The sequence below is a fragment of the Panthera onca genome, chromosome C1 (assembly GCF_046562875.1).
Source record: "Panthera onca isolate mPanOnc1 chromosome C1, mPanOnc1 haplotype 2, whole genome shotgun sequence".
In the NCBI taxonomy this organism is placed as follows: domain Eukaryota; kingdom Metazoa; phylum Chordata; class Mammalia; order Carnivora; family Felidae; genus Panthera; species Panthera onca.
Window position 1 is genome coordinate 200,368,158 of NC_138346.1, and position 25,641 is coordinate 200,393,798.

The window sequence follows — 25,641 nt, forward strand, 5'->3', positions numbered from 1 at the left end:
CTTCCCTAGGGCCCCAGTGGAGGGAGGAGTAAGAGCGTGGGAGGCTGAGGATGAGTCCGGGCCTGCACTGAGGGTGGAAGTTCAGTGAAGCAGGATTTGCCTCTCTGGTCCCTCCCACCCCCTCCCCCCTCCCCCATCCATCCTGGCGCAATCTGGTTCATCTACCCCCTTGCTGAAGTTGTCCGTGCTTCTCATGCACCTGAGAAACATGGCGACGTCTGACCCTGACTGATGAGGCATGAGCACAGAAAGGGCTTGGAGCCACCTTATCAAGTGTCTGCTCTTCCACTAAACTTTGTAAATCCTGGCACCCCACTTCCCCCTTCTGGGCTTTAGCTTCCTCCTCTTTGGTAAAAGGAGGGTAAAAATACTTTCTTCATTCCTGTCCTATGAATTCTAGTGAGATTCTGTTTATTGTAAAAAGAACCGAGGTGCCTGGGTGGCTCAGTGGGTTGGGCATCCGACTTCAGCTCAGGTCATGATCTCACAGCTTGTGAGTTCGAGCCCCGGGTCGGGCCCTGTGCCGACAGCTCAGAGCCTGGAGCCTGCTTCGGATTCTGTGTCTCCCTCTTTCTCTGCCCCTCCCCTGCTCATGCTGTGTCACTCCTGTCTCAGAAATAAATAAACATTAAAAAAAAAAAAAAGAACCAACCTTGTAAGTGGAGGCAACAGACCCGTATTTGGCATCAGAGACTGTTGCCTTGAACCTTCTCCGAGCCTCTGCTTCCTCTTCTCTTAAACTTGTTGCCCTGAGGGTTAAGGAGATCAGGGAAAACAGATGCCTGGCACAGGGCTGTGCACAGTGGGTAGTGATCCTTGGCCCTCTTGTCCGGTGTGACTGCTCTAAGCCATTCAGTGAAAGAGCAGAGAATTGAGAACACCTGGGAAGCTTGGTGAAAAGACAGTCTCTGGTCTCCCTGAAAACTACGATGGAGGATTCAGGTTGAGGAGAAACAGCTGGATCTTTTTTTTTTTTTTCCTTTTAAGGTTTACTTATTTTTGAGAGAGAGGGCACGAGTCGGGGAATGGTGGGGGAGGAGCAGAGAGAGAGAGGGGGACAGAGGATCAGAAGCGGGCCCTGCACTGACAGCAGTGAGCCTGATGTGGGGCTCAAATTCACGAACCATGAGATCATGACCTGAGCCAGAGATGGATGCTCAACCCACTGAGCCACCCAGGTGCCCCCAGAGCAGTCTTAAAGAGTGATCAGTAGGCAGCCAGGCAGAGAGAGCGAGGGAAGCATGAATAAAGGCATGGAGGTCAGGGGACAGTCAAGGGACCCAATTCCTTCTCTGCCAGCCCAAGCCCAACCCTTACTCCCAGAGGCGCTCCACATCGGATGGACCAGCCCCATGTTGTTGGCTGAGCTGACATACAGAGAGATTCCCTGGCTACACGTGGGTATTCCCAGTGTCTTTGGGGTTGGGGCCCCACCCAAGGAGTTGTCTTCCTTGCATTATGCCCTGCCCATCAGAGCCTGCAGGCAGGCCTCCCCTAGTTCTTTATTCAGCTGTTGAATGGGGATTGGAGCGTAAAGTGAGTCACATACTTAGGTCTAGGCCTGCCTTCTGCTTCCTCCCTACTCTCTACCCCACTTCCTGGGCTCTCCGAGAAACCGACCAGGAAACATGCTTTCAGTGCCCTCCATCTTTTCCTCAGCCTTGTTGTCGCTCCCTAGACCACCGTTTCTGCTGTTTCTCAGGTAAGAGTCTGGTGACCTGGGTGAGAGGGCCAGGTTTGCCTGCTTTGTCTGGCTGCCCCGTGGAATCTGTGAGGCTGTTCAGGCTCTGGAGGGGTCCGCAGAGCTTGGTTATGCCTGACTTTTCTCCCACCGCCACATCCCCAATAAACACACAACTTTCTTTTGTCACCACACAGCACACATCCTTTTACTCCTTGTAGACATTTAACACCCAATCGTCAACAGATGTAGCATTCACACATATCACACAGAACAGACCCTCATCACCCACAGACCGAGTTCATGGCCCTTCACAAATAATGTAACACACGGCAGGCCCTTAACATCTACTGATGGAACCCATGACCCTTCACTGCGCACAATATGCAAAGTGTCACAATTGACAGTTGCCCCTCATATGATGTATATTGTTGCCCACAGGATGCAACACACATCTTTGCAGACACACAACAGGGACGTCAGCACTGGCAGACACGACACGTGAATCCTTGCAGGACACAACAAGCCCAGAGACGAAAGACCCCCTGCTCCCTTGCTACAAAGAAACCTACTCCTCACAGACACACAAACATCCCTCCTACACACACGAACACACACATCAATGCAACCACATGTACATATCACAGAAACTCTCGTCATCCCCAGGCAGGTCCCCAGGATGTTTAGGTGCTGCTGCTTAGCTGGAACAGGGGCTGGGACCGTCCCCACTTTTAACTTTCTACCATGGGTCCTGCTTGTGCGTCGTGGAGGGGATGGTTGGGGTGGGAAAAAAATGCTAGGGGTCCTGGCCACATCATGGAGCATGATGGGAGAGGCCACTGTCCTAGCTGTCTGAGTGCTGCCTCCTGATGACCCTGGGACTCCGCAGAAGCTGGTATTAAAAAAAAAAAAAAAAAAACAAAAAACTAGCTAGCATTCATCACATGACCACTGTGGGTCAAAGATCATACCCAATGCTTTTACAAGCATTATTTCATTATGCACTTCCTTTATGAAGTATATACTATTATTCTTGTTTTAAAGCTATGTTTAGATATAAATAGGCTCAGAGAGGTTAAGAAACTTGCCCAATATCCCACAGCCAGGAGAAAACAACGGAATTTAGACATAGGTAAGTCTGAGCCCAGAGTCTACTTCTCTTTAATTTATTTTTAATGAATTTTTTTCTATATTTTAAAGAGGTAGCAAATAAGCAAGTTCAAGATTGAACCCTTGAGGGCCCTGGCCACCCCCCTGAGGCTTCCTTTCAGATCCAGTGCAAGGTGTGTGGTGAGGCGGTGAGGCCGTCCAGGGGAGGGGAGCAGGTGTGCTGTTGCAGGTAGGCCCAGGCTGGAGAGTGAAAGCAGGTGGGACTCAGCCTGACCAGGGAAGGAGAGGACATGGGGGAAGAGGAGGAAGAGGAAAGAGGAGAATGGGGACTAGCTGCCCATACATGTCTGTCCTTAGCAGACCCGATCCCTGTGTGAGGCTAGTGGTGCCGTCCTCACTTTATGGATGAAGAATCTGAGCCTCGGGTGGCCCAGTTGTTGAATGGCAGAGCGGGACTCCAACTCCCAAAGTCTGAGAGGGAATAAGAGATGGCGCACGTGCTCAGGAGAGCCAGAGAGAAGCAGAGAGAGAAACTGAGGTTATAGTGAGGAGGAAGGAGAATTCAGGGCCGCCGGGCATTAGGGCTGGCATCCCAGAAAGGGGTCTCAGAAGGAACATCCTGCCCAAGTTACTTTTTGGCTCCCAGAGGTCTCTGGTTTTGTGGTGATCCCTGCCTCCAGAGACTCTTTCTCTAGTCTGTTCATTGGCACTAATTATCTGCCTGTGTGCTTATAACATCTGTCTTAATCGCTGTAACCTTCCGGTAAATCTCGATATATGATGGGGCATGTTTCTTGACTTGTATGCATAAATATGACAAACACCTTTGCACCTGCCACCAATTAAACAGAACATACAGGTGTAATAGCCCCCTGTGTACCTCACCAGTCCTGCCCTCTCCCTCCCTCCCCAGAGATAATCATATCCTGAATTTGTTTTTCTATATCAATGCCTATGTATTGTGTCCACCGGCAGTCATAGTTTTAAGAAATAGTATCACGCTGTATTTATCCTTGCTTTATTCGTTTATTGTTCATGTTGTTATATGTGGCTTGTTCACTTTAACATATGCACAGGATTGTATCGCGAAAACATGCAAATATACGTTTCCTTGTATACAGGAAATATTAATATTTCTGGTGTATACCTAGGAAGGATGTGCATATTTTCAACTTTATTATAAAATTAATTTCCAAGATGTAGTGCCTTTTGTACTATCTTTTTAGCAGCACAATGAGAGTTTCCGTTGTTCTACATCCTCCCTGATACTTGGAATTGGCAGACTTTAATTTTTTCCAATCTGGTGGTTGGTTGTTTTAATCTGAACTCCTGATTGCCTGAAATGTTGATCATATATATTTTTTAAGTTTATTCATCTATTTAGAGGGGGGGGGGCACTCACATGCATGCCCACATGCATGGGGGACAGTCAGAGAGAGGGAGAGAGAGAGAATCCCAAGTGGGCTCCTCACTCTCAGTGCAGAGCCCGATGCAGGGCCCAAAGTCATGAACTATGAGATCACGAGCGGAGCCGAAGTCAGACGCTTAATTGACTGAGCCACCCAGTTACTCCTGCTGATTATATTTTATGTTTCGTAGCCATTCAGGCTTTTTCTTCTGTCAATTGCCTCCTCCTTTCTTGACCCATTTTTCTATTGGTCTTGTCTCTAAGTTACTGATTTGAAGGAATTTATATTATATTATGCTTGAAAATCCTTTGTTACATGTATTGCAAATATTTTCTGCTGGTCTGTGACTTGTGTCTTCCTCTCTTTACCATATCTTTTGATGTACACAGTTTTGTTTTGTTTTGATGTACACAGTTTTAAACTTTATGTGGTCGGATTTATCCAACTTTTCTTTGTTATTTATAATTTCTATGTCTTAATTAAAAAAATTTTGGGGCGCCTGGGTGGCGCAGTCGGTTGAGCGTCCGACTTCAGCCAGGTCACGATCTCGCGGTCTGTGAGTTCGAGCCCCGCGTCAGGCTCTGGGCTGATGGCTCGGAGCCTGGAGCCTGTTTCCGATTCTGTGTCTCCCTCTCTCTCTGCCCCTCCCCCGTTCATGCTCTGTCTCTCTCTGTCCCAAAAATAAATAAAAAACGTTGAAAAAAAAAAATTTAAAAAAAAAAAAATTTTTCCTTGACCCTTATATCATAAAGATATCGTCCTCTACTTTTTTCTCCCAAAACTCTTTGTATTTTGCTTTTCATAATTAGGTCTTTATGCCAGTTGGAATTTAATTCTGGACATAGTGAGATAGTGAGATAGTGAGATAAGGATCTAATTTTATGATTATTTTTTCCCTAATGAATTGCCGATGATTTGCATCAGTATCTACAAATAAATTCCTGCTCTCAAGGAACTTACAATTTAGTTGAGAGTCAGATAATGAGCAAAGTAAACAACTAAAATATATGGTGTGTTAGATAAGTGCTGTGGAGGAAAAGAAAACAGGGTAGGGGCCTAGGGCGTGCTGGGGGATGGCTGCAATTTATTGGGGTTATCAGGAAAGTCCTCACTGAGAAAGTGGCATTTGAATAACTCTGAGTGTGTAGGGAAGAATGTTCTAGGCAGAGAGCACAGGAGGTGCAAAAGCTCCAAGCAGGAATGTGCCCAGTGTGTTGAGGTGGAGGAGAAGGGCCAGTGTGACTAAAAGGTGGGGAGAAAGAAGTAGGAGATGAGGTCAAGCCTTACAGGGCCCTTTCTCCTTGAGCGGAGAAAGGATGTCATCTGACTGATGTATAAAGGTTCAACTGCACAGCCGTATTGAGAACAGATTAAAGGGGATGCAAGGGTGGAAGGGAGACCAGTGAGGGGCTACATCTAGTGAGGGATGATGGTGGCTTGGACCAGGGCCAAAGCACTGGAGATGGTTCAAAGTGGTCAGATTTTGGATCCATCCATCCATCTATATACGTCTGTCTATCTATCATTTATCTATCTATCTATCTATCTATCTATCTATCTATCATCTATCTATCTATTTATCATTTAAAGTTTAAATTAATTGTATTTAGGGCTGCCTGGGTGACTTAGTCGTTTAGGTGTCTGACTCTTGATTTCAGCTCAGGTCATGATCTCACAGTTCGTGAGTTTGAGCCCCGCACTGGGCGTTGCTGACAGTGCGGAGCCTGCTTGGGATCCTCTCTCTCCCTTTCTCTCTGCCCCTCCCCTGATCATTCTCTCTCTCAAAATAAATAAATAAAACTAAAAATATGTATTTGTTGAGGAGGCCAGGTCGTTTACATTTTCTCTTGTCTGAGTTTGCTGAGTGTATCCCTATGATCTGGTCCTTTTCTGTGTTTCCGGTAAACTGGTGGTTGAACTTGCTGATTCTATTTCCTTGGCAACACCACTTCATAGGTAGCGTTATGATTTGGCTGTGTGCCACACCAACTTTATTAGAAAGGTTTTTAAACAGGCACAAAAAGAGAGGGAAGAGTAAAATAAGTCTCTATATACCTGTATTCATTTCCTATAGCTGCTGTCGCAAATGACCATAATAAACACACGTTCATTCTCTTAACAGTTCTAGAGGCCAGAAGTCCAAAATCAGTATCAATGGGTAGGGAGTCAGCAGGGCTGTGTGCTCCCTGCAGAGGCTCTAGGACTGAATCTGTTTCCCAGTGCCTGGTGGCTACCAGCATTCCTGGCTTGTGGCCATGTCACCCCGCCTCTGTGGCCACATTGCCTTCTCTTCAGTCTGTAATCAAATTTCCCTTAGCTTCTTTCTTATACAGATACTTGTGATTGTATTAAGGCTCATTTGGATTATTCAGGATGATCTCCCCATCTCAGGAGCATTAATTTAACAACACCTGAAAAATCTTTGGCATGTAAGGTAACAGTTACATGTTCCAAGGATTAGGACCTGATACCTTTGAGGGTCATTATTCAGCCCGCTTCAACACCCATTACCTAGATTCAATATTTTGCCGCATTATTTTCCTCCCTCCCTCCCTCCTTCCCTTCCTTCCTTCCTTCCTTCCTTCCCTTTTTCCATCCTTCCTTCTCCTCTCTCTTTCTCCCATTCCATCCTTCCCATCCCCCTTCTTTCCTCTCTTCTTATTTTGCTGTAATATTTTAAAGCAATTCCCCTGGAACTTCATTTCCAAATATTTCCATATATATGAATAGTTTCTTATATAACCACACCACTATTATCACTTAATGAAATTAACAATAATTCCTTAGAATCATCTAAAATTCTGTCCATGTTAAATTCTCCCTGATTTTCTCAAATCTGGCTGTCCTGGATATCTTCTGTTTTGCCCTCTAGATCTTGCTTCTCCACCCCACTCTGTGCCTCCGGAGGCTGATTTGTATGGACTACGTTACCCTTATCCCTTGCTTCTGGTTGGACTCCGGGGGAGTCCAAGGGGAGGCACTGGCAAGAGATCAGTCATCGGGGGATTACCGCAACTTCTTACCCAAGGCCACAGCTCCTGCCTGGCAGCCCTCTCCAAATAGCTACCCTTGGGTTCCAGAACTTCTCCCTCTCCAGCCTTTCGGATGGTGAAGGCACCCACTCTTGGGAGCCTTGGAGCACTACAGGGTTCCTTTTGGTTCTCTAGCCCTGCCCTCACCTCTTTAAGTGATCCCTTTTCCCTCAGATTGCCCATTTGAGTGTGCATCTCTTTTCAGTACCCTGATATATGTTTTTATTTTATTCTTAACATTTTTTTTCTGGTCCCCATTTATTCACACTCCAGCACGGTGGTTGAGATCTAGAATGGGCTCCGAGGCCAGCTTATCTAGGTTCAAATTCTAGTTCTGCCACATATAAGCTGGGTGACTTTGGCAAGCTACTCAGCTTCTGTTTGCCTCAATTTCCTTGTGTCTAAGTTGGAGATAATGATGAATGCACCTACTTCAGAGGAATATGGTAAGGACATACACAATAACATGTATAAAGCAATTACATAGGGTACAACTGCCTGAAACACAGTAAGTGCCCACCATGTGTTAAATAGCATTGGATTATTATTGTTAGCGCTTTTATTATTCCTTAAGCACGCTCCTCTTGAGTCCCTTTCCACTGTGTTCTTTTGTGTGGATTTTTAGTTATTATTTTTAACCCTTTATTTTGAAATAATCGTAGATTCGGGGCGCCTGGGTGGCTCAGTCGGTTGAGCGTCCAGCTTTGGCTCAGGTCATGATCTCATGGTTCATGAGTTCGAGCCCCGCGTCGGGCTCCATGCTAACAGCTCAGAGCCTGGAGCCTTCTTCGGATTCTGTGTCTCCCTCTCTCTCTGACCCTCCCCTGCTCACACTCTGTCTCTCTCTCCCTCAAAATAAATAAACATTAAAAAAAAAAAAAGTTGAAATAATCGTAGATTCATGGGAAGTTGCAAAGATAGTACACAGAGGGGGTACATGGCTGGCTCGGTCGGTGGAGTGTGCAGCTCTTGCTCTCAGGGTCATGAGTTCGAGCCCCGCGTTGGGTGTAGAGATTACTTAAAAAAAAAAAAAAACAAAAAAACGATAGTACACACAGGTCCCAAATACCCTTACCTAGTGTTCCCCGGGGCTTGATTAGATTCAGGTTTATATGTAGAACCGACCAAATTTGCTAACACAATGGATGTGGGTGTGAGAAAAAATGAGGAATAAAATGTTGACAATCTCTGCCTACCTACCCTGCTTATTGATCATGTCAAAAGAGGTCCTGAAACATCCATCACAAGAACACGAATAAAGGACTGTTGAAAAACAAGGCCGAGCCAAATAGTTCTGGATTTGACACAAATCCAGAGTCAAATCCAATTGGACACAAATTGGGAGTCTGTGGTCAGATGGTGGGAGGGGTGGGGCTGGTTGATCCTGGAGGTCCTTCCGGGCTGATGTCTCTCATGGCGTGTGGGGGATGGAGGATGGCTGAGAAGGTGAAGCCACCTCAGGGAAAGAGGATCTGAGTTGGGGAGCGGAGCTAGGGCCTTGGCAATGCGGTGAGTAGACCATGGTCTCTTGTGTCTCAGGGCACTCAAGACTCAAGATGCCTCTATGGGAGCTGGGGAGGGATGACCAAACGGGGCCTCTTCAAAGTTCCTAACAGGAGGCCCGGACCGCATGCTGGGATGTGAGGCGAGTGTGTGCGGCGGGTGAATGTGAAGCGTACGTGACTGGGCATGAGGAAAGACGTAACTGGGCAGGTATGAGTGAGGGGTGACAGACCTAGGCACCTGAGTGTCTGAGCACACATGGGAGTGGAGGGATGTGATTGTAAGTTGGCGTCTGCACGATAATGTGCATTGAGGGTACGTGAGCGTGCAAGGCTTATATATGGGAGAGGTGTGAACGTGTCTGCCTGTGTGTGATGGGGGTGGAGCCGGGGCAGGGGCAGACTTTTGGCTCTAGTTCTTCAGGGCTGAGGCACACGTTAAAAACGATTTGTCCTTTGAGATGCATTTGTGGCTTCGATAAGGTACAGTTGCAGGGTCCCAGTCGGCAGGAGGAAGCTAGCCCAGTCACGCAGTGCGGAGCTGAGGCTGGATCCTGAATGGCGAGGCAGGAGCCTCTGCTGGCTCTGCTTTGCACCTGCCTCGCTTGGGGACCCTAGTCGCGTCTAGGCCTGCTTCCCTCTCTGTGTAGGAGGGTGTTGGGTTTGGCTGATACGTGAGCACCTTGCTTTTGTAGGTAGGGTCTTCCACAGTGCCTAGTGCCTGGGCGTACTTAGTAATTTCCTGATTGAATGAATGAGTGGGTAAATGGACTGGAAACTGAGGCAGGGAGCGCTGGCTCATCTCTCACTTACATGCACACAAAGCTTCCACCCAACTGACTTTCTCACGCACACAGGTACACGAGCACGCACGCACTCACATTCACAAACTCATCTGCGTTCCCCCAGTCTGTTGCCCACACCTATTCACCCTCACTTACTCCCATGAACTGGCACGGTGCCAAACTCCTGCTCGGGGTCTTGGGGCGCGTGCTCCCTCCTACAGCCCCTCAGCACGCTGTCCCCATGGGTTCCTCGGGCTTGGTGCTTCTTGGTGACCAGCGATGCCCAGCCCAGTCACGCCACTGACCACGGCAGCGCTTATGAGCTCCTCCCTTCTCCCTCTTCGTGTTCTAGCTGTCTCTCCCTCTCCGCCTTTCTTTCATTTTTTCCCTCACACCCATCCACAGACACGCAGATGTGCACGCATGGGCACCAGGAACACGCTCACCGTCTGTCTCATCACGTTCTCCTTTAATTCCCTTGGTTCCTGCCCTCGTGTCTCCTCATTCCTCTCACGCTCTCTGTCTGTGTTTACATCCGTCTGCCTTTCTCTGTGTGCCTCTCTCCTCCCATCTCTCACTTCTTTCCTGATTGTCCCCCCTCTCTCCCTCTCCCGTTTGCTTGGTCACTCACTTCTCTCTTCCTCGCTCTCATGCTGTTTCTCTCTCTCCTAAGAATATGCGCTCTCACTTTCTGTTTTCTCTCTCTTATCCCAGCTGCCTGGCATGCTGGTCACTGCCCATGCCCCACCCTGCTCCTGGCTCTGTGAGAACCCTCTGAGCAGTGGCCGGGGCCCAGTGACCCGGCGTGGAGGTTCCTATACCATCTGTTGGAGGAGCCCCAGGGTCACAGTATTTCCTCCGGGGGGTGACTTGGCAATGGTGTGTTCTGTTTCCTCACTTCTGCAATTTCCAGATAGCACAGAGGCTGGGTCTACAGACAGACGCTCAGATTCCACTGCTGCAGCCACTGTTCCTGATACAGGTAAGGGGGGTGGGGTCCCCGCTGTGGCTGAGCAAGGGGGAGGCACGTGAAAATGTACTCGGGAGACTGAGGTCCTGCCCCTGGCCTGCGCCTAAGCAAACGGGTGTTTCGGCATCTTCCTCGGGCCCAGAGTCTCGGTCGTGTTTAGGAAGGATTCTTCGTGACCAAACTTGCCAGGAGATCCAGCTCCCTTCTTTGGTTGTCTGAGGCCAAGGCAGTGCTGAAGTGACCTCAGAGACCTCACTGGGAGCTGATAATGGTGATGACAGGGAGCTGTCTAGGTCTCAGAGAGCCGGATGCCATCTACCTGACTAGCTGTGTGACCTTGGGCAAGTGGTGCTGCCTCCCTGCAGTTTCCTGCCTCGTCGAATGAGGACGATGCTGTCTCCCCAGTGGGAATGTGGAGACCTAGAGGGCATGTTACAGGGCTGGGCATTTAGGAACTCACGAGCTGCTAGGCATTCCTGGGGGATGATGAAGAGACCCAGGTTATTTGTACAGAGGGCCTGGCTCACAACCGGTTTCCCACAACAGGTCCCAGGTGGTAGGGACAGGGCACAAGCTGGTCTCCCCTTGTCCTTTGCTGGCAGGAGGTCCAGAGATGGGCTTGGTAGAACTGGGGTCGTTGTCCAGACACTTGCTCATCTGTGAAGGATGAGGGAACCAGTAGAATCTCTCTGTAAGCATTCAGGCAGCTCTGAATTCGCTCTGATTGAATATGCAGCTGTGTTCCAGATACTTGGCGTGTGTGTGTGTGTGTGTGTGTGTGTGTGTGTGTGTGTGTAAAGAGAAAGATGTCCCTGCCTTTAGGTGCCCAGCCAAAGAAAGAAGTCTGCTCCGGCCATGAAGAAAATGGCCCTGGGCCTGGGGTGGGCAGCCAGGATTTTGACTTTAGCTGTTGTTTACAGATTAGGACCTTGGGCAACTCAGGAGCGTCACTTTCCTCCTTTGTAGATTGGGGTTCAAAGTACTGACCTTTGGTTTTGTGGAGGAGGATAAAGTAAGAGGCTGGGTGGGAAAATGCTTTGTCAGTCGTAACACGCTGCACAAAAATGAACCAGTGTGTTACTGCCGACACCATAATCCTTACTCTAAATGCCTTACAGATGAGGAATTTTTGTTCATTGTCTTATCCTTACCCTTCGCCCAGAGTTTGGTGAGTAGTATAATCTTAGAATATGAATGAATAGATGAGTGATAAAGTTCGTATTTAGGAAGGACAGCAAGCCAGAGGCCCAGCATCTGGCCCCAGTTCTGCCCCCGATCCTGTTGTCACCTAGGGCAAATCTTTTCTCCTCTCTGGGCCTCAGTTTTCCCATCTGTCCAATGAAGGTTTGGGCAAGGAATTATACAGCCTATGGCATTAGTGACAAAATGAGCCTCTAGGATGGAGTTTCTGCTCCTGATTGGTATTGGGGTGGGAAGGGGTGTGATGAAAGGCTGGGATCCTGTCTGACTGTCCTTTTACAGTCAGACTCCCAACTCTGCACCCTAGGCCTGTGGGGAGAAGGGGGTTCTCCTCTTTGTCCGTAGCAGCCCCTCCTACTCCCTATCTCCCTCAGCCCCATGAGGGTTGGCTCAGGAGGGGCCACCAGCTGAGCCACGCCATGGGAGCACTCCCTGACTGGTCCCGCGGCAGTGTGTCGGGGTTAGGGATGGAGCCCATTCCCAGAAGGGCAAATGCTGGGTCCCCAGCCCAGCCACCTCTCTGACCAGTCACCATTGGGTTCCTTGGCAGCATGGTGGGAGGGGAGAGAAGTCTCTGGTGAATCTTTGTGTGTGCACGTGTGCCTGTGGTTGTGTGATGTGGCCTGGGGAGTTGGCTCTGGCTACAGTCTCATGTGTCTGCGGCACGAGCAACCTGCAGGGGGGTCTGGTACAGCCCAGCAGTTCCCAGAAGCAGAATCGCTAAGCAAACCAGCGGCAAGGTCGGTGTACCTTTCTTCCTTTGTGTCTTCAGCCAAAGAGGATCCAGAGAGAGAGAGAGAGAGAGAGAGAGAGAGAGAGAGAGAGAGTGAGAGACAGACTACATGAGGGGAAGACTACCATTCGCAACCCCTCCCCACCTCCTCAGTTCTGCAGGAGGGGGACCCTTACTTAGGGCCTGCTTTTGGTGCTAAGCTCAGTTGGCTGATGGGAGAAGCACATCAAACATCTGTGCGGGGCCCCTTTATAGTTCATAAAGTGCATTTGAATTTATCAAGTGCTTTACTGTTTCTGAACCCTTTATCACTCCTAACCATCTTACTTTCTTTTTACAACAATGCTTGAGGTTGCCCCTGCCCCCACCACTTTTTAGATACATATCACAAGGCTCAGAGCGGGGAAGAGACTCACTGGCTCAAGGTGGTGGCAGGCGTGGCTGAGGCCAGAGTCCAGGGTCCGGATCCAAGTCCTGTGATCTCTCTTCAGCTACCCCTGGTTGCTGCTGGTTTGGTGCATGGCTGATTTGTTCACTCATTCATTCATTCATTCATTCAATAAGCATTTTCTGAGGGCTGGGGAGGAGCTCACAGTTACTGAGCTGTCACCACTTGTGTAGATTGCTTCATTCTGTTCTTACAACGACCTGCTGAGGAAGGCTTTATTATCACCCTTTTGCAAATGAAGAAAGGGAGGAGGCCCTGAGAGCCAAACCACAAGTAGGAAAGAACAGACCCGGTGACGGTGACGGTGACGATCCTGGTCTGTGTGACCTTGAGGCCTATGCCCTGTACCCTATGTTTTCCCTTGGGCCAGGCCCCGGGTACCCACGAGGGCACCAGCAGGACTCAGGAGCGCCCAGGCTGGGAGGCGTAGTCCTTTGGTGGGATTCCTGGTATAACGGAAGCACTGGGGAAGCCCACAGGAGAAGAAGTACATCTCACTCCCTCCTCCCTGCCCTGGCCTACTTCCCAGAAGCGAGGAGGAAGGAGGGGGACTCACATATACCCTCTGGGCATTTGGGAGTCAGAAAGAAAGAACCAGGCCAGGCTCAGGGTCCCCCAACTCCACAAGGATGTCTTAGACCAGCTGAGCAGAGAGTGAGTCTCACCAGCACAATATATATTCCTGGGGTCAGGGAAGGGCCCTCTGTGAGAAGGGAAATTGGGAAAATCTGGCACCCAGACCAGCCCCGCCTCTAGGGCCCTATACTCTGTCCCTGACCTCTTCTGGACAAAGAATTCCATTCATTCATCCATAAATGTACCCAGCATGGTGCTGGACTCCTTGAATTAAACACTGTGGGGAGCCCAGTGCAGAATTCACGAGAGGTCAGGACACTTGCTCCCTTAATTTCCCCTTCAAATCCTCTGCTTCTTGGAGAAATGGTAGTGAAACCACTCCACAAGGGGACTCTTTAAAGAGTATGGCAGCATGGCCAGGCCAGGGCCCAAATGTCAACCAACAGGGGAGGTCAGAATAGAAGTAACTTACTTACTGAGCACTTACTATATGCCCAGCACGTTCGTTAGAGGTTTATCTGCCTTCAGCCTCAGGGCTATCCTGTGAGGTCAGTGCTGGTATTATTGTCATTTTCTACATGAGAAAAGTAGGACTCACAGAAGGGAAATGATTAAACTATCTTGTTTTAGAGACCCCAGGGAATCTAAGGGCTGGTAGTGATTGAGGCTGGTAGGTGAGGTTTTGGAAGTGAAAGGTGAAGGACAAAATGTGACTCTGTGTGTGTGTGTGTGTGTGTGTGTGTGTGTGTGTGTGTATTAGCCGATGTTCCTTGAATGTTCGCTGTGGAGGAGACCCTACCGTACATACTGGTGAAATGTCAGAAGTCTTGAACCCAGGGAATTCCCAACCCAAAGGAAAAAGAAACCAACATCCATAAATTAATTATCTTGAGTAAGAATCAGCTGAGAGCATTTTGCCAACTGCCACCAGCTGCCTTAACGAGATGTGACTGTCCCAGTCACAACAGAAAAGCCGTTGATGGTGAATACCGTGAATGGTGCCAAGCACGTTACACATATTATTCATAGAATATTCACACCACTCTGGGAAGATATGTGCTTGGAATATCGTCAGCTCCATTTACAGGGGAAGGACCTGAGGCTCAGAGGCTGATGTGCTTGACGATGGTCACAAGCTGAGACAAGACACAGGCAGAATTCGAACCCAGGATTGTCTGATCAGAGTCTGTAGTCTTTTTTTTTTTTAATTTTTTTTTTAACGTTTATTTATTTTTGAGACAGAGAGAGACAGAGCAGGGGAGGGGAGGGGCAGAGAGAGAGGGAGACACAGAATCTGAAATAGGCTCCAGGCTCTGAGCTGTCAGCACAGAGCCTGACGCGGGGCTCGAACTCACGGACCGTGAGATCGTGACCTGAGCCGAAGTCGGACGCTTAACCAACTGACACTCAGGCGCCTTAGGATTTAGGCTGCATAGTAGTACATTGTACATACAGACTACATTTTGTTTACCCATTCATCTGTCGATGAACATTCGGGTGGCTTCCACCTGTTGGTATTGTGAGTAGTACTGCTATGAATGTGGGTGTGCAAATATTTCTTCAAGATCTTGTTTTCTTCTTTTCTTTTTTTTAAGTGTTTGTTTTAATTTTGTTTTTAATTTTATTTTTTATTAAAAATTTTTTTAATGTTTATTTGTTTTTGAGAGAGAGAGACAGACAGAGTATGAGCAGGGAAGGGGCAGAGAGAGCTGGAGACACAGTATCCGAAGCAGGCTCCAGGCTCTGAGCTGTCAGCACATAGCCTGACGCAGGGCTTGAACTCACAAACCACGAGATCATGACCTGAGCGAAAGTTGGACGCTTAACAGACTGAGCCACCCAGGCGCCCCTTTGTTTTTTATTTTTGAGAGAAAGAGTGAGAGCTTGGGGGAGAGGGACAGAGAGAGAGAGAGAAAGAAAGAGAGAGAGAGAGAGAGAATCTTAAGCAGGCTCACAACGTGGGGCTCGATCTCACAACCGTAAGATCACGACCTGAGCTGAAATCAAGTGTTGGACACCTGACTGAGCCCAAGATCTTGTTTTCAGTTCTTTTGAAAGTATACCCAAGTGAGATTTCTGAGTCATATGGTAGTTCTATTTTTAATTTTCTTAGGAAACTTGTACTGTTTTCCATAGTGGTTGTATCATTCTATATTCCCACCAACAGTAGGCAAGCATTCCAATTTCTCCAAATCCTTACTAACACTTGTTATTTTCTGCTGTTTTGATAGTGGCCATCTGCCAAGTGTGAGGTGATAATGTCGTTGAGGTTCTCGTTTGCATTTCCCTGATGATTAGTGGCGTTGAGCATATTTTCATGTGCTTGTTTGCTGTTTGCATATTTGAAGAAACTCTACTGAAGTCCTTGGCTCCATTTTAAAATCAGTTATTATTATTTTGTTGTTGTTATTGAGTTGTAAATGTTCTTTCTATATTCTGAATATTAACCCCTTATCCAATGTAAGGTTTGCAAATATTTCCTCCCATTCTGCAGGCTGCCTTTTTCTTTGTTGACTGTTTCCTTTGCTATAGACATTTTGAAAGTTTGATGTAGCCCCATGTGTCTATTTTTGCTTTTGTTTCTTGTGGTCCTGGTGCCATATGCAAAGTAATTGGTGCTCATTCCAGTGTTATGAAGATTTCTCCTTACGTTTTCTTCTAGGAGTTTTGCATTTAATATATATATTTTTAATGTTTATTTGCTTTTTTTATTAAAATTTTTTTTTAATGTTTATTTATTATTGAGAGACAGAGAGACACAGAGCGCGAGCGGGCGGAGTGGGGGCGGGTTGCAGAGAGTAGGGGGAGACACAGAATCGGAAGCAGGCTCCAGGCTCTGAGTTGTCAACCCAGAGCCCGATGCGGGGCTCGAACTCACAAACCGCGAGATCATGACCTGAGCCCAAGTCGACGCAGGGCAGGCAGGCCGACTGCAGATCCCCTCCTGTCAGGTCCTCCCCACAAGGCAAGGAGTTTTTAGATTCATGTGTAAATGCCCGCTTGGAGCCTGTGTCCCTCCCACACCCCACTTCCCCCAGGCTTGCAGTGCTGTGAGGAGCTGCTGATGCATGAGATGTGCGTGAACTTGGATATGAGTGATTTATAGCTTATACATATTTAGACTTTTGTACTTTTGACCCCAAATGACCCCAGAATGTTAGGAGCCAGTCTGGCTGGTAAACCCAGCTTCCCAGCCCAGTTACTGGGGAAGTAACTAGCACATACTTTCTTCTGCCCAGATCTGGGTGGTCCCTCCCCTCTGTTTGTTCAGCTGAGGATGGGAGTCCTTTCTCCAGGTTCCAGGGGGACAGATGATGTTCCCAGACAGAAGGGGAATGGTAGGGTGTTGGGGCTGAATGCTCTGTAAGGTAGAGGGTGGGAGATTCAGATGGCAGAATTCTTCTGTCTCCATGAGTATTTATGGCTCCCCTCGCCTACCCCCAGCTGAGAGCTGGGCCTCGGCTGCTGCCAGACTTCAGCCATCAGGGAGCTGTGCCTGCGTGTGAAATTGATTGGTCTGACCTGCAGCCTTCTTTCCCTCTAAATGCTCCTTCCCTTCCTGACCTGTTGAAAGCTTTGTTGGCATTAGCCTAAGGACCTGTCTAGAGGAGACAGGAAAGCCAGTATGTGGGTTAGAGCCCCTGGGACAGTGGTGACGGTAGTCCCCTTCCCTGGCTTCATGCAGCTGAGCCAATGGGGAGAGGGGGGCCTGCTGGTCATTGTGACCACTTTGCACGCTCAGTTTTGGAACCATTGTTAAAATTGCAAAATTTTGCAGTTGAAGAAACTGAAGCTCAGAGAGGTGAAGTCACTTGCCCAAGGTCACACAGCACACAAATGGCAGAGCACGTATAGAACCCAGGTCTTTCTGACTCTAGAAAGGGGTTGTTCTCCCCATCCTACGATGCCTTCCCCAGAGAGACTGGACACATTTCCTTCATGCCGGTTTCCTCTGTATAATCATCAGGGGCGTGGCCATTCATTCATTCAGTCCCTGGTGTCTGACATTGAAAATAAAGAGATGAAAAAGACCTAGTCCTTGCCCTCCAGAAGGTCCAGACTGATGAGGAAATGGCCATAGAAATTAATATGTAACAACCCATTGTGCCAGGTGCTGTACTAAGGAACATTGCCCAGGACCATGGTGACCTGGAGAAGAAGCCTACTTATTCTGCCCGGGACAGTCAGGGAGGGTGTCTTAGAGGAAGCACTCTTTAGATTGGGTCTTAAAAGATAAGCAAGATTCTGCTAGGTAAACCAATAGGCAAAAGGCACTCTCAACAGGGGCCCAACAGCATGTGCAAAGGCACCGAGGTCTGAGAAGAAATGGAGTTTTTAGAGAAGCAGCAAAGCGTTCAGTGTGGCTACAATACAGGGCAAGTTGTAAAAGAAACGCTGGTGGGAGATAAGGTGGGAAAGGAGCCTGGACTCGGTCCTGGGCACTGGGGACCCATGGAAGGTGATAGATTAGTCGAGTATGTGGCTGGAAGCGTGTTGAAGCACAGCACGTCTCAAACTTCAGGGCACACACGAATCCCCTGGGAATCTTGTTAAAATACAGATTCTGACACAGCAGGTCTGGGGTGGAGTGTGAGATTCTGTATTTGTAACAAACTCATGTGTGATGCTGATGCTACTGGTCCAAGGACCACAATTTGAGGTAGGAAGGTTGTAGCCCTGTGTGGAGGCTGCTCTGGGGAGCGGGCAGCTACTGGGACCCTTCTTTTCTTTTCTTTTCTTTTTAAGTTTATTTATTTATTTTGAGAGAGGGGGAGAGAGCACAAGTGGGGAAGGGACAGAGAGAGGGAGAGAGAGTCCCAAGCCGGCTCTGCACTGTCAGCACAGAACCCAACGCAGGGCTTGATCTCACAACCCACGAGGTCGTGACCTAAGCCAAAATCAAGAGTCGGACGGTTAACCGACTAAGCCACCCACGCGCCTCTACTGGTACTCTTCTGTCAGGGGACAGATCAGGCCTCGACCATCTACTGGAGTCAGTCCTCTTGCAGCTCTCGCAAAGAGGTCAAAATTGTTGGTTGCTAGGTATTTGTTCACTCAACAAATGTTTACCAGCCCAGCTCTGACCCAGCTTGTGTTGTTGGCGCTGGAGATGGAGAGAGGAATAAGAAACACCACTTTGTGGTCCACATCACTGCCGTCTCTTGCCTCCCAAATGGTCTCTCTGCTTCCACTTTGTCCCCTATCATCTATTCTCTGTCTTGCAGTCGGGGACTCAGATCATGTTACTCACCTGCTTGACATACTCCAGGGGCCCTCCAGTGCTCATCAAATAAAATGCAAACTCCTTACCACCGCTTAGGAACCATTTGGGTCTGTTGCCCTCTGATCTCATCCAGATCCTCCCGTTTCTCGCTCCCCTAGGTCCACACTGACTTTTCAGTTCCCTGAACATGACACCTTTATTCCTATCTTGGAATATGATGAACTTACTCCTGCTGCAGGCCCTTTGCACATGATATACTTTGCGTAGAATACTCTTCTAGATTCTCTCTTGACTTGTTCCTTCTCATTTTTTAGATTTCAGCCAGGGGAAGATCTGGGTTTTTGCAGGACCCTAAAGGTTATACAATTTGGGAGGCCCTCTTGAAGAAAAGCTACCAAATTGCAAATACCCAGTTAGATACAAGACCTAGGGAGGGGCCTTGAAGTTTACACTTCATTGGCCTCTTGGCAAATCTTCCTCTGGTTTTGTTTATAGGTCACCTCCTCTGAGAAGCCTTCCCTGGTCACTCTATTTAAAGCAGCCCCTTACCCAATCTTCATCATGTCACTTTTTATTTCTTTTATTGAACTCATCACAATTTGAAATTATTGTGTGCTTTTATCTCTCTACTTGTTTTTGTCTGTTTTACCTGACTAGAGACTAAACTCTTCGAGAGCAGGGAGCTTGCCTGTTTTATTCCTGCAGAATCCCCAACAAAGTGCCCAGTACCCAACAGGATATCAGTAACTGTTGGGTGAATGAATGGACATTTTCTCTGCCCTCCAGGAGCCACTGTTTAGTGTGGCAGGAGGACAAACAGGCAATTTTGATGATATAAGAAGCTGTGAGCAATGGGAACTCAGAGGACGAGCCCTTAACCAGGTCTAGGGGCAGAAAGCAGGGCATGAAAGAGGCAGGGAGGCTTAGGAGAAACTAGCTGGAGGAAACGGGGCCAGGGCAGTCTTCTTCTTCTTCTTTTTTAAAAATGTTTATTTATTTTTGACAGAGAGAGAGAGAGAGAGACCAGGGGAGGGGACAGAGGATCTGAAGCCAACTCCACACTGACAGCAGTGAGCCCGATGTGGGGTTCGAACTCACGAGCCATGAGATCATGACTTGAGCCGAAGCCAGACTGAGCCACCCAGGCGCTCCCAGAGCAGTCTTAAAGAGTGATTAGTAGGCAGCCGAGAGTGAGGGAAGCGTGAATAAAAGCACAGAGGTCTGAGCCCCCAAGACCCAGAAAAGACTCAGCAGTTACATTTTGGGTGATGTCAAAGGGTTCCAGTGCTTCAAAGGGACAGCTGGGTCCTAAGTTTGGGATGAAGGCTAAGACAGTAGGAGTCACAGGATCTGAGAAGGCAGCAGAAGTAGGAAGAGCCAGGGTGATGGGGACTGGAGTCACTGGGGGCAGAGCTTTAGGCAGAGACAGGAGTTCAGCCCAAGACCCACCCCCCATCCCTCCACACACACACTGATTCTGGCCCTATATCTAGAAGGAAGAGGCCTCTGCTGGGCCTCCTATAGGAGCCATGTGGACTGGGGAGCCTCTCGGGCCAGACGGACCTGATTACATCTTGTTACAGATTGGGTTCCAGGGAAGGTAACTGCGAAATGGAGATTAGCATGCAGGAATGTTTTTCCCGGAATATTTTAATGCAAAATTGAGATCCTATATAATTCTACCTATAAATACTTCACTATGTATACCTAATAAGGGATTAAAAATATAGAACCATAATATCATTATCACACCTAATAAAATTACCATTAATTTCTGAATTCCATCTGATACTTAGTCTGTGCTTGAGTTCTTCCACTTGTCTAAGAGATATTTTTTACAGTTACTTTGTTTTTTTATTTTTTTGAATGTTTATTTTTGAGAGAGAGACAGAGAGCGAGTGGCAGAGGGGCAGGAAGAGGGAGTCACAGAACTGGAAGCAGGCTCCAGGCTCTGAACTGTCAGCACAGAGCCCAATGCGGGGCTCGAACTCACGAGCTGTGAGATTATGACCTGAGCCGAAGTTGGACGCATAACCGACTGAGCCACCCAGGAGCCCCTTTTTATAGGATACAAATAAGTTTCCCACAGCATTTAGTTGCTCAACTAAGCTTCTTATCTTTTTTCTTTTTAGAGGGGGTGGGGTGGGATGGGTCGGGGCAGAGAGAGAGAGAGAGAGAGATTCAGAGAGAGAGAGAGAGAGAGAGAGAGAGAGAGAGAGAGAATCCCAAGCAGGCTCCATGCCCAGTGGAGAGCCAGACTTGGGGTTCTATGTCATGACCCTCAGATCATGATCTGAGCCTAAATCAAGAGTCAGATGCTTAACTGACGGTGCCCCTTAAGATCCTTCTTAAGTTGACTGGTACTTACTTTGTAGGCCCCTCTCTCCTCACCAGCCCCCCCACCCCTTTAAGCTTTAACTAAACCAAGCGTCTCAAGTTCCCTGAGAACAAGGTCCATCCTCTGCTAATCTTCCGGGCCTCTGCACACGCTGTCCCTCTGCCTGGGGCTCCTCGTCGGGCTAACTCCTTCTTGTCCTTCAGCATAGGGAGGGGGTCACCCCTGACCCTCAAGTCTGGGTACGGGCACCATTTCGGAATTATCCCAACTTCTGGAACCTCCACCATTCTAACACTCGTCACTTTACTTCTGAATCTCTCTTTTGCAACATGACCTGTGAGCCACTTAAGGGTGGAGACTGGGTCTGTTCTCTGAGGCCTCAGCACTCTGACCAGGGCCTGGAGCCAGTGAGTGCTTTGCTCAGTGACTACATGAGTGAGTGACTGAATGGGTGAGTTGGGCTAACCTGTGTGTGTGTTCCATTCACGTGGTGAGAAAATCTTTAAAAAATCAATGAATGAAAAAAATTTTGTGATGAACAAAATACCAAAATTTTCTTTTTTTTTTTTTATTAAGTTTTTAATGTTTTTATTTATTTCTGAGACAGAGAGAGACAGAGCATGAGCAGGGGAGGAGCAGAGAGAGAGGGTGACACAGAATCCAAAGCAGGCTCCAGGCTCCGAGCTGTCAGCACAGAGCCTGACGCAGGGCTCAAACTCACGGACTGTGAGCTCATGCCCTGAGCCGAAGTCAGACGTTCAACCGACTGAGCCACCCAGGCGCCCCATCAAAATACCAAAATTTTCAATGAAGACACAGGATCAGAACTGTGCCAGGCAGAGCCATATCAGAACCGGAGGCAAAAGGAACTCTCTGTAATACTGTTTTGAGTTTTCGAAAGATATTGCATTAAACATTATGTATCTTGATCAGTGAGGTTTTCAGCGTCTGCTTAAGATCTGCACTCAACGTGAATGCCTCGCAAGCCTTACCCTGGTCCTGGTCCTGGTGGGAAGACTTTCTCAACAGGCCTGGGCAGGCGTGGCACAGGGGACTGGGCCTGAGGCGATATCCTGGATTGGATTCTTTGGCTGCAGAAAGACAGTTTCCGGTGGAGAGTTGCCCCCACCCCACTAAGCTGGAGCCTAAACCCAAGAAGAGGAAAGGACTTACTTACGAGTGGGGTAGATGGTGGGGGTGAGTAGGGACATGACTTCCTCAAAGACCCAGAGCGAGCACACGCATTGCTCAGCTGTGGGGCTGCCTCCTCGCCTTTCTGAGGGCCCAGGAACAGGGTGCCCCAAGACATGAAGGTCCAGCAGGGGAAAGAAACAAGGCCAGTCTCAGATGGATGGGCATCTTGGGCTCAAAGGAAAGGTGGTGGGGGGAGGGAGGGGAGTGTGGGCTGAGATTGTACAGCAGCGATTGTTTTTAATTCAAGTCTAAAATTTTAATTCTCGTATAGTTAACATCCAGTGTTACGTGAGTTTCAGGCGTACGATACAGTGACTCAACAAGTCTACGTTACTTGGTGCTCATCACAATAGGTGCACTCTGTAATCCCCAACCCCCCTTCCCCATAGTAACCACCAGCTTGTGTCTTTTTCTTTCTTTGTCTTGTGGAGCAGCGATTTAAAAATCTTCTGGTCTCAGGGCACCTGGGTGGCTCAGACAGTTAAGCATCCTACTTCGGCTCAGGTCACGATCTTGCAGTTCCTGAGTTCAAGCCCTGTGTCAGGCTCTGTGCTGACAGCTCAGAGCCTGAAGCCTACTTCGGATTCTGTGTCTCCCTCTCTCTCTGCCCCTCCCCCATTCACGTTCTGTCTCTCTCTCTCTCTCTCAAAAATAATTAAAACATTAAAAAAAATTTAAAATCTTCCAGTCTCAGGATCTCTTTCTATCTTTAAAAATTATTGAGGGCCCCAGAGAGCTTTTGTTTACATGGGCCATATCCATCAATATTTCCCATATTCAAAATTAAAACTAAGACATTGGAAAAATTTTTGTTTTTAGGTATAAAAGCCAATAATGAACTCATTCCATGTTAGCACAAATAACATTTGTAGCAAAAAATAGCAACAATTTCAAAACATAAATAATTTAAAGTAGACTTGATTTAAATTTCTTTGCAAATCTCTTTAAGCATGGATTTACTAGAAGACAGCTGGATTGTCCTATCTGCTCCTGCATTTAGTCCAGCATGGTATGTGTAAGAAAATCTGCCCTTGCACAGATATGTGTTTGTGCAGAGAGGGATATTTTGATATCTTTTTCAGATAATTGATGATACCTTGATACTGCATCAAAGCTCCACAAATGGTAGTTTCTTAAAAGTTAGTTGCAATGTGGAAGCCCCGAATCATATCAATGAACTCTCTGTAATCTGTTGCACAGCAGTGTATTGATTTGTTTTGGCCTTTGATTCCTTTTTTTTTCTTAATTTTTTTAATGTTTATTTATTTTTGAGAGAGAGACAGAGCACAAGTGGGGAAAGGGCAGAGAGAGAGAGAGAGAGAGAGAGAGAGAGAGAGAGAGACAGAATCTGAAGCAGGCTCCAGGATTTGAGCTGTCAGCACAGAGACTGATACAGGGCTCGAACCCACGAACCGTGAGATCATGACCTGAACCCGAGTCGGATGCTGAACTGACTGAGCCACACAGGCACCCATCAGCCTTTGATTCTTTCGCCTAGGCCTAATTTTGAAACCTGTCTTCCTCATTTGGAAAACATCCGTTCGCTAAGTTATGCAGGTCTTCCAAATACAGATCTTTCATTAAAGGATTTTTGACAATTGCATTCATTCATATCACCACCAATCTCATCAGAAAATTCTTTAAGCATTAAGAAGCTGTCAAACTCATACTGACAAATACAATTTTCCCAAGATACCAGTTTTCTCGAAAATTCGAATTTTCTCATTGGCAACACATACTGTCATTTGTTTTCCGTGAGGTGATGGGTTCACTTTGTTCATATTTGAGAAAGTATGATACTCAAGTTTGAAAAACCACAGTCTGTCAGTCATTTTTTTCAAGTGGTAATGATGATCCAAAACAAAGTTCAGCTTATGACTCAATTGCTGAAGTGCTTTTCCTGAAGACAACCACCAACTTCAGTCTGTGGCAGAGAGAGAGAGAGCGTGAGCAGGGGAGGGGCAGAGAAAGAGAGAGACACAGAACCTGAAGCAGGCTCCAGGCTCCGAGCTGTCAGCACAGAGCCTGATCGATGCGGGGCTTGAACTCACGAACCGTGAAATCATGACCTGAGCTGAAGCTGGACGTTCAACTGACGGAGCCACCCAGGCGCCCCTCTTTTTTTCTTTTTTAAATTGAAGTATAGTTGATACACAATGTTCCGCTAGTTTGGGGCATCCAACACAGTGATTTGACAACTGTCTAAGGTTATGCTATGCTCACCACAAGGGTAGCCACCATCAGTCACCATGCAACACTATTAAAGTACCATTGACTATATTCCCTATACGGTACCTTTTATTCCTGTGACTTGTTCATTCCGTAGCTGGAAGCCTGCATTCCCCCACTCCCCTTCACCTATTTTGCCCATCCCTCCACCCCCACCCCACTGGCAATCATGGCTTGTTCTCTCTATGTATGGGTGTGTTTCTGCTTTTAGAGCTAGGTGTTTCTTTAAACTCACCTATAAGTATCTTTTGAGCTTCTTCTTCAAGTGTTTCCACTGCTCCAGAGCTCCCAAAGAGATGGTTGTAATCAACTAGCCTTATCGCCCATTCTTTTATTCGTTGGTTCATGCTGCTGGGAATAGTGCTGAATAGACAGACAAGTTCCTTGTTCTCCTGGTGCTCAAGGTCAGATGGGAGAGTGTTATGAATCACACAGACACGAAGTGATCACAACGGCTCTAGGATTTACAAAGAAGTACAGGGAGCTTTCAGGCAGGACCAGACTCGGCCCCGTGAAGACCTCTCTGAAGAAGTGAAATTCACTTAGGGTCTGACACATGAGCTAGAATGGCCAGGCGGAGGTGGTGCATGGTTAGGGAAGAGGGTTCAAGGCATCGGCATGGGTGTATGCTTGCAGGCTTACGTAGGAAAGGTCTGAGCACCTTTGAAGACCCACCAGGGAAGTCCAGTTTGACTGGAGCCTGGTGGGAAGATGGCAGGAGATAAGGATGGAGTGTGGCAGCTAGAGATCAGGGTTTGGGCCATCACGTGCCCCTCTTTTCCGTTCCTATAACCTACTCGGCTCTTTCTTGCCTCAGTCCTGGACAGATGCAGATCCCTCTGCCTGAAGCACTCTTCCTCATTCTGGTCTTAAAGGAAACATCACCTCTTTTCTAAGTATATCCGTATTCCATAACAGCACCCCATTTTCTTTGTCTGGCAACTATGTTTGTTTACACGGCTTTTGTCCATCTCCCCCATGAGACTCTTAGGCACAGAGCTGGATCCTGGCTCTATCCCTTGACAGCTGTGTGACCTTGAACAAGTCACATAAACACCCTATACTGTTTCCTACGCTGTAAAATGGGAATTTTACTTCCTATCTCAAAGGACTTTTTTGAGACTCAAGTGAGGCAGTGCATGCAGACGCCTAGCAGGGTGTCTGGCTCCGAGGGAGTGTCTTACTCCCAATGTTGTGCTCTCCTCACTGT

At 47.7% G+C, this 25,641-nt stretch overlaps 1 protein-coding gene across 2 annotated transcripts in view; it reads left to right on the forward strand.

Annotated features, from left to right (window-relative positions):
- The first annotated feature begins 2,686 nt into the window (after positions 1 to 2,686).
- PTAFR (platelet activating factor receptor) overlaps positions 2,687 to 25,641 on the forward strand; it is a 29,224-nt gene continuing 6,269 nt past the window's right edge. Inside the window, exons 1-2 of one of the 2 annotated variants that reach the window (XM_078452151.2) lie at positions 2,687 to 2,813; positions 10,433 to 10,501. The gene's annotated coding sequence lies outside the window, so the exon portion shown is untranslated. The remainder of the gene's footprint in view (positions 2,814 to 10,432; positions 10,502 to 25,641) is intronic. The other variant, XM_060624751.3, reaches the window with a different exon arrangement.